This window comes from Eptatretus burgeri, chromosome 10 (genome assembly GCF_056783735.1).
Source record: "Eptatretus burgeri isolate ZD-2024b chromosome 10, Ebu_testis_v1, whole genome shotgun sequence".
NCBI classification, from domain to species: domain Eukaryota; kingdom Metazoa; phylum Chordata; class Myxini; order Myxiniformes; family Myxinidae; genus Eptatretus; species Eptatretus burgeri.
This window is the reverse complement of record NC_140970.1, coordinates 13,467,610-13,476,779: the sequence shown is the minus strand read 5'-3', so window position 1 is coordinate 13,476,779 and position 9,170 is coordinate 13,467,610. Positions and strand designations below refer to the sequence as shown.

Genomic DNA, 9,170 nt, shown 5'->3' with positions numbered 1-9,170 from the left:
CAATCGCCACCAAAAATTAATCAGCTGAGCGCCAGACCATGAATGATATTCCCATGTAGTTTGAAGACGATTCGATCAAAATTACTCAAAAAATAAGGGTTTCGTCGACTCCCCTGATTTGTGACAAAGTGACCTTGACCTTTGACTTTGACCTTCAAAATTTTATGCGCTGAAAGGGACCTCCTATAGGCCTCTGATATGCGAAGTTACAAAAATTTCCAATGATAACTGTGCACTGCAGAGTGATTTATGCGTGATTACAGACCAAAAAAAAAAAAAAACACATGAAGGTCAAGGCCAATCGCCACCAAAAATTAATCAGCTGAGCGCCAGACCATGAACTATATTCCCATGAAGTTTGAAGACGATCCGATCAAAATTACTCAAAAAATAAGGGTTTCGTCGACTCCCCTGATTTGCGACAAAGTGACCTTGACCTTCAAAATTTTGTGCACTGAAAGGGACCTCTATAGGCCTCTGATATGCGAAGTTACAAAAATTTCCAATGATAACTGAGCTCTGCAGAATTTTTTATACGTGATTACTGACAAACAAACAAACAAAAAAAAAACATACAAGCTGAGTAACATATCTTGCAAATACTTCGTTTTGGTAAGATAATAAACAAGCCACGAGGCAACGATGGTTCGCGGGCATTCTTGAACAACGCCACGATAGGTACAATTGAGTTAGTGGAAGCTTTTGAAGAAGCCCTACCGTAAACACCTATCTCTTCTGTCAAAATTGACCAAATCAAATCGGATTTTTTTATATGTTGTACTTATGGACATTACGCACAGCTTCTAAGAAATGAAATTGCGAGAAGAGAAAAATAAATAAAAATATATAAAAAGTTCAAGTGGGCGTGGCTCCGCCCACAAGGGGCGTGGGACGCCCCTCATACAAAAAGACACAACGAGACCATGATATCTAGCTTGTGTCCAAGTTTCATCAAGATCGCATCAAACGTCACGGAGCTATGCTCTGGAGAGAGTCACAAACAGACAGACAAGCCGGTAGGCGACATGGCTGCTCGCTCTAGATGGAAAGCTGGCCGATGCGACTAGCCGATATTCATGTACATGCTGTCAATCAATTTAGCACAGTAAATATGATTATCACAGCCCTCTTAGTTTGCGCCCAGAAACCCGCCTTGTGAAATTTCAGGCATGTTTCCAAAGAGACTCCAACAAATGGCAGCCTTGGTAATTCCATTTATCTGTTCGGTAAAGATTTTATATTTTTTTTATATGATGCTGTCAGACATTCTCCTTGGGCACAAAAAAAACAGGTCCCTCGGATATCCAGTTTTGGAGGTATTGATTTTTTTGTACAGTCCACAATAAGTGTACGATGTACGAAAAAGTATTTTAGCTGTTGCTAAGCAACGGAGGTGTGCATAGCAACCATTCATTTTTGTGTACATGCCAGCCATATTGTACACATTTCACCCAAGTTTCATCAAAATCAGACTCTTTCTCTTAGAGATATTCGCAATTAACCGTTTCTGAAATATTCGACATGTACTCGCCCAAAACCTATCTCCTCCTACAAATATTTTTTGTTAGGGCTGCAAATTGGCATGAAGGGAGCGAGATAGATTGCGCACAAAACTCTAAGCTTCGATATTTTTTTTTGGGGATTTTTTTCGATTTTTTTTTGACCACTTTAAAGGACCGTTGTTATGCCGTTGCTAGGGCCCGGGGTCCCATATTCGAAAGCACACGATTCCCAGAAATATTGGTCCTACCTACCAAGTTTCATTGGAATCGGTTGAGTGGTTTAGCCCCAAGGCTTGACCAAAGTTTCGCGGACAGACGGACAGATGGAAATGTCCAGAATAAGGGTGCTCGGAGAGCAGCCAAAAAAAGTGGTCACTGCTGGCGCCCGAGAACCAAAAAGGGGGGGAGGGGGGGTTGAGATGTATCAATAGGTTATGATAATGAATGCATACATGGGAGCGCCAGGGCGTGGTTAAGCAGAGTCACGTGACCCGCCCATGACAATGTTCCTTGGCTGCGTTGTACCCGTGTCCGAATAAAACCTGTTCCCACCTCAGAGCCTTCGTCCCGATCTTTTGAGTACCAAACATTGTTGACGCTGTTTTTTTTTTTCAAACACATAATTCAGTCTGTACGGTGAGATATAAGCGTTACGTGTGACAGGAAATGTTGTTTTGACAAATAGGCCATTGATACACAACATTGTACATACCAGGCCGATCAACGCGCGAGCCGGGATACCGGTACGGTGGCCGCGAGAGACCGCGATAGTCGCTGGAGTTTCGCGATTTAAAAGCTGGCCCCGCCTGGTTTTTGGATCGCGTCTGCTTCCCTCATGCCGGTAAAATGACAACAATAATGTCCGATCTACTAAGGAAAGGGATTTTAACAAACTTGTGCTTGTCAAGCATTGCGTGAAGCTTCTCGTTGACGTTAGTTGTGTGTTTATAATGTGTTTGTATCTTCTCATGAAAGTTTTTTTTGAAGACGATGTTTATTTAACTCGGAGGTGTTACGGGTCCAGATACAAACGCACTCTTAAAACGCACCTTTTACCTCATCGCTCTGTGCCTGTATGGCTGTGAGTGTGGAACCAGCAAAGGTGTGTGAATGAATGCAAGTCGGATGGTCCGTAAAAGTGTGCGAGGGTGAGTCAGTAAATGTGTGTAGCTGTGAGTGTGAGTCCATAAAAGTGTGCAGCTGTGAGTGTGAGTCAGTAAATGTGTGTAGCTGTGAGTGTGAGTCCATAAAAGTGTGTAGCTGTGAGTGTGAGTCAGTAAATGTGTGTAGCTGTGTGTGAGTCCATAAAAGTGTGTAGCTGTGAGTGTGAGTCCATAAAAGTGTGTAGCTGTGAGTGTGAGTCAGTAAATGAGTGTAGCTGTGAGTGTGAGTCCAGAAAAGTGTGTAGATTTAGTGAGTCAGTAAATGTGTGGAGCTGTGAGTGTGAGTCCAGAAAAGTGTGTTGCTGTGAGTGAGTCAGTAAATGTGTGTAGCTGTGAGTGTGAGTCCATAAAAGTGTGTAGCTGTGAGTGTGAGTCCATAAAAGTGTGTAGCTGTGAGTGTGAGTCAGTAAATGTGTGTAGCTGTGTGTGAGTCCAGAAAAGTGTGTAGATTTAGTGAGTCAGTAAATGTGTGTAGATGTGAGTGTCAGTCCAGAAAAGTGTCTAGCTGTGAGTGAGTCAGTAAATGTGTGTAGCTGTGAGTGTGAGTCCATAAAAGTGTGTAGCTGTGAGTGTGACTCAGTAAATGTGTGTAGCTGTGAGTGTGAGTCAGTAAATGTGTGTAGATGTGCGTGTGAGTCCAGAAAAGTGTGTAGCTGTGAGTGTGAGTCAGTAAATGTGTGTAGCTGTGAGTGTGAGTCCATAAAAGTGTGGAGCTGTGAGTGTGACTCAGTAAATGTGTGTAGCTGTGTGTGAGTCCATAAAAGTGTGTAGCTGTGAGTGTGAGTCAGTAAATGTGTGTAGATGTGCGTGTGAGTCCAGAAAAGTGTGTAGCTGTGAGTGTGAGTCAGTAAATGTGTGTAGCTGTGAGTGTGAGTCCATAAAAGTGTGTAGCTGTGAGTGTGACTCAGTAAATGTGTGTAGCTGTGTGTGAGTCCATAAAAGTGTGTAGCTGTGAGTGTGAGTCAGTAAATGTGTGTAGATGTGTGTGTGAGTCCAGAAAAGTGTGTAGCTGTGAGTGTGAGTCAGTAAATGTGTGTAGCTGTGAGTGTGAGTCCATAAAAGTGTGGAGCTGTGAGTGTGAGTCCATAAAAGTGTGTAACTGTGAGTGTGACTCAGTAAATGTGTGTAGCTGTGTGTGAGTCCATAAAAGTGTGTAGCTGTGAGTGTGAGTCAGTAAATGTGTGTAGCTGTGAGTGTGAGTCCATAAAAGTGTGGAGCTGTGAGTGTGAGTCCATAAAAGTGTGGAGCTGTGAGTGTGAGTCCATAAAAGTGTGTAGCTGTCAGTGTGAGTAATGGGACACTGAACATTGTGATGCTCAAGTAGAATGGTAGGTGTTAGCGTGTGTCTGGGGCACCTGAAAGATGCACCAATAGGTCTTTGGAAGACATATGACCATTGAGACTGATCACAAACCCTTGTTAGGTCTCCTGGGATAAACCAGAACCATTCTGCCCACATTATCAGATCCTGTACAACATTGGGTGAGTGTGAGTGAGTGTGAATCAGTGAGTCCATAAAAGAGTGTGAGTCAGTGAGGCAGTAAAACTAAAAGTGTGCGAGTGCGAGTCAGTGAGTCCGTAAAACTAAAAGTGTGTAGATGTGAGTGAGTCCATAAAAGTGTGCGAGTGTGAGGGAGGAGTGAGCGAGTACACAAAAGTGTGTGGATGTGAATCGGAAACCCGCAAAAGTGTGCGAGTGCGTGTGTGTCAGTGAGTCCGTAAAAGTGTGTAGATGTGAATGGGAGAATCCACAGAAGTGTGCAATTGTGAGTCAGCGAGTCTGTAAAAGTGAGTAGACGTGAGCTGGATAGTCTGTAAAAGTGTGAGATTATGAGTGAGTGAGTCCATAAAAGTCTGTTAATGAGTCAGTGAGTTCGTAAAAGTGTGTGGATGTCAGTCGGATAATCTGCAAAAGTGTGCAAGTGAGTCATTGAGTCTGTAAACGAGTGTAGATCTGTTGGAGAATCCTCAAAAGTGTATGAGAGTGAGTCGGTGAATCAGTAAAAGTGTGTCGTGCGAGTTGGAGAATCCGCAAAAGTGTGTGAGTGTGAGTCGGTGAATCAGTAAAAGTGTGTCGTGCGAGTTGGAGAATCCGCAAAAGTGTGTGAGTGTGAGTCGGTGAATCTGTAAAAGTGTGTATATGTGAATTGGAGAATCCGCAAAAGTGTGTGAGTGTGAATCCGTAAAAAGTGTGTAGATGCGAGTTGTAGAATCCGCAAACGTGTGCGAGTGTGAATCGGTGAATCCGTAAAAGTGTGTCGATGCGAGTTGGAGAATCCACAAAAGTGTGCTAGTGTGATTCGGTGAATCCATAAAAGTGTGTATATGCGAGTTAGAGAATCCGCAAAAGTGTGCGAGTGTGAGTCGGTGAATCCGTAAAAGTGTGTTGATGCGAGTTGGAGAATCCGCAAAAGTGTGCGAGTGTGATTCGGTGAATCCATAAAAGTGTGTTGATGCGAGTTAGAGAATCCGCAAAAGTGTGCGAGTGTGAGTCTGTGAATCTGTAAAAGTGTGTATATGCGAGTTAGAGAATCTGCAAAAGTGTGAGTCGGTGAATCTGTAAAAGTGTGTATATGCGAGTTAGAATCCGCAAAAGTGTGCGAGATAGTGAGTCCACAAAAGTGTGCAATTGTAAGTCAGATAGTCGAGACCATAAAAATGTGCACATGTGATCTCATTGAGGACACAAAGGTGTGCGAGTGTGTCGGAGTCACGGAGTTATCAAAAGTTTGTGAATCTGAGTCGGATAGTCCACAAGTGAGCAAGTGTGTCAGGGAGTCCAGTAAGTGTGTTAATATGAGTCTGTGAACCCACAATTTTGAGCCAGTGAAGCTGCAAAAGTGCGTTAATCTGTGTCTGATAGTCTACAAAAGTGTGTGACTGGGAGTCAGTGAGTCCGCAAAAGTGTGAGTAGGAGTGAGTCCACAAAAGTGTGCGAGTGTGAGTGAGGGAGTCCACAAAAGAGATTGCTGGTGTCGAGTCTGAGTCTTGGTTTATACTGTATTAAAATAAAATACCATCAACATGTTTTATCCCTCAAATTGTTTAATGGATTTTTTTCCTTGCTTGTTTTATTGGGCTTGGTTAATATGGATAGCAAGGATTTTCCCACATTGATGTTTGTTTCCATGTCTGAGACTTGGATTATATCGATCAGTGTTCAGGCACTTACCTCTGACTTGTGCTGTCTGGTTTGGATGGAATACAAACCAATCACAAGTCATAAAAACATTTTAAAATATCTTGCAGACAAACAGACAGGCACGGGTGAAAACATAACCTCCTTCCACCTTCGGTGGTGGAGGTAGAAATGGAAAAGGATGTTGTGACGTTACTCCAAAAATTATGTAAACAAGGAAGGGAGGTCACATGACATGATCACGTGAAACCATGCGTGTGTGTGTGTGTTCAATATCTTCTTCTTTTTCTTTCGGCTGCTCCCGTTCGGGGTCGCCACAGCGGATCATCCGTATGATCCGCATAGTGATTTGGCACATGTTTTACGCCGGATGCCCTTCCTGACGCAACCCTGGTCACCTGTTACGACACAGGGATATGGTACACCTATTTTAACCAGGGTATACACCGGCCCAGTATACTGGTACTCATTTCACCGACCTCGGAAGGATGATAGGCTGAGTCAACCCCCTGGTGTATTAATTCAGTGGCTCAACGGGGCTTGAACTCAGGACCTTTTGGATCCCAAGCCGCTGCCCTAACCACTGCGCCAACACCAAGCTTGTGTGTGTTCAATATAACTTTGTCTTTTTTAGAGACAACCATTATTCAAAGAAAGCCATGGCGTTGAAGAGTCATGGCATCACATATAATATTTGTATTAACTCTTCTGGTCAAAAGTTTTAGAACACCCCCATTTTTCAGTTTTTACTGAAATTTAAGCAGTTCAAATCCAGTGAATAACCTGAAATGGTACAAAGCTAAGCGGTAAACTGCCAGAGTTTTTAAAAAAAAGTTTAGGCCACCAAAAACTGAAAAATAATGTAAATTTCAGAGTTGTTAAAAAAGGCCATTTTCAGGGAACAAGTAATGGGTTTGCAATTGCAGCTGTTCTGCAGCAGTGGAAGTAAATTAAGGCTTGGAAGTTGATGCAAACAATTCCTACAGGTGTCCCAAATTTTGTTGATTAGTTACAAACCCTCTGTCTGTATAAAAGCAACAACTGTGTTGTAACACCCTCTGAATCATTACTTGGACAATATTGCACTGCAGGAAGTAGTACGTTGCTATCATAATGGCAAGAAAGAGACAATTAACAAAGGGAGACAGACAGACCATTATAACCCGTAAAAGAGTAGATCTTTCTTTTAGAGAGATTGCAAAGGAAGCCAACGTGTCAGTGAGTACAGTTTCCTACACCGGAGGAAACTCTGACAGGAAGAGGTCTGGCAGACCGAAAGCCACAACACAATCAGAAGACAAGTTTCTGAGAGTCAACAGCTTGCATGATAGGCGGCTCACAGGACAGCAGCTTCAAGCACAGCTTAACACTGGTCAAAGTAAGGAAGTCTCAGTTTCAACTGTGAAGCGAAGACTTCGAGCTGCAGGTTTGACAGGTACAGTGGCAGTTAGAAAGCCATTGCTAATATGGCAAAGTAAGAAAAAGAGGCTTGCCTGGGCCATGAAGCACCGCCAGTGGACTATTGAAAACTGGAAGAAGGTCTTATGGACCGATGAATCAAAATTTGAAATCTTCGGTTCATCACGCAGGGTTTTTGTACGCCGTTGAGTCGGCGAAAGGATGATTCCTCAGTGTGTGACACCAACTGTCAAACATGGCGGAGGAAGCATGATGATCTGGGGCTCTTTTGCTGGATACAGGGTCGGCGACTTGCACAGATTGACTGGCACCTTGAACCAAAAGGGCGACCACAGCATTTTGCAGCGTCTTGCAATACCCTCTGGTCTACGCCTAGTTGGTCAGGGGTTCATCCTACAGCAAGATAACGACCCAAAACATACCTCCAGGCTTTGTCAGAACTACTTTAGGAGAAAAGAACTGCAGGGAAAGGCTTCAAAAAATATATATAAAAGGAGCCTTCAAATCATGGAATGGCCAGCACAGTCTCCAGACTTAAACCCCATTGAGCTTGTTTGGGATGAACTGGGCAGAAGGGTGAAAGCAAAGCAACCTACAAGTGCAACATGTATGTGGGAACTTCTGCAACAGTGTTGGGAAGAACTTTCTGAACAATATTTGATTTCCATTGTAGAAAGAATACCACGAGTTTGTTCGGCTGTTATATCTGCAAAAGGTAGCTACTTTGATGAGTCAAAATTTAGATTAAATTTTGTTCAACAAAACGATTCCATGATTTCTTTTTTATCTGCAATTGTTTATTTGTTCTATGCTTTAATTTCAGAGTACATTGAAACATTAAACTGCTTAAATTTCAGTAAAAACTGGAAAAATGGGGGTGTTCTCAAACTTTTGACCGGTAGTGCATGTTTTCAATGTCTTGCATATTTATGTCTGCTCTGATGATCAAAACATGAATAGACAAAAATGGAAATATGAATGTTCTTAATTTTTCTGGTAAAAATAATTGCAAAGTTTCTGCAGAACTTTGCTTCCACATAAATGTAAATGTGGAGTTCGCAAGCTGAAGTTACGAGCTTTTAACATGTGTTGAGTCCAAATACAGTAATCCCCCGCTATATCGCGGTTCACCTATCGCGCCCCCGCTTCATCGCGGTTTTTCCCTTGGAACCTAACTATTTTTTTCTGCGGATTCCCCTGGTATATCGCGGTAATAATATGTAAAATATTAATTATTTAAGCAATGAATTATAATGCGTGGCGCTCGACCAGTCACACAACGCACGAGACAGAGTTTCGCTAGTGAACTTCGAATATTTTCTACGTTTTTTTCTCCAAACCCCACGATGCCGCTCAAACGCCCTGCACCTTCTAAGTGTGGTGAATTAACGTGAATCGAGGGACATGACGCGGGATCACATGTTGTGCGTCTCGCGTATAAGGGGAGGTCTCTCTGCGGCACGAGAGATTGTCCCCGGGGCATTGCTATTGACATCGGCTGTCCACTTGATGCTCGTTAACTGAAGGTGCTCATTGACTGGTGAGAATGGAGATTATATCGAACTCCGTGCTTACGCGGATTTAGTCTGCAATGATTAACTGCACATGTATACGTTACTGCTTATGTACTCCTAGCTGAACCTGTATTTCCTGGTATGCCCACAGAAGCGGCTCCAATCAAATGGAATAAAGCCTAAACTCTGAAGGTTCATCTCTCGCTCTCATTTCAATTTATTCCATTTGATGGCGCTGAAATCGCGTTTCCGTGCTCGGATATGCTTCGGATATGCTTTCCGTGCTTCCGCCAATTTATTCCATCCTGCTAAGGGCAGGAAATGGGTAATCCACCCGACTGACAATACGGTATGCATGGCCGCCACCTCACTACAATCCCGCGTACGAGGGTACTGCAATGTTGAATTGGACGTAAAAGGGTACACGCATCGG

The 9,170-nt window shown here is 43.1% G+C and overlaps 1 protein-coding gene across 1 annotated transcript in view; it reads left to right on the top strand.

Annotated features, from left to right (window-relative positions):
- The first annotated feature begins 2,212 nt into the window (after positions 1–2,212).
- The window catches only part of LOC147017956 (uncharacterized), a 666,861-nt gene continuing 659,903 nt past the window's right edge, over positions 2,213–9,170 (top strand). The window contains exon 1 of the mRNA XM_085899928.1: positions 2,213–2,343. The gene's annotated coding sequence lies outside the window, so the exon portion shown is untranslated. The remainder of the gene's footprint in view (positions 2,344–9,170) is intronic.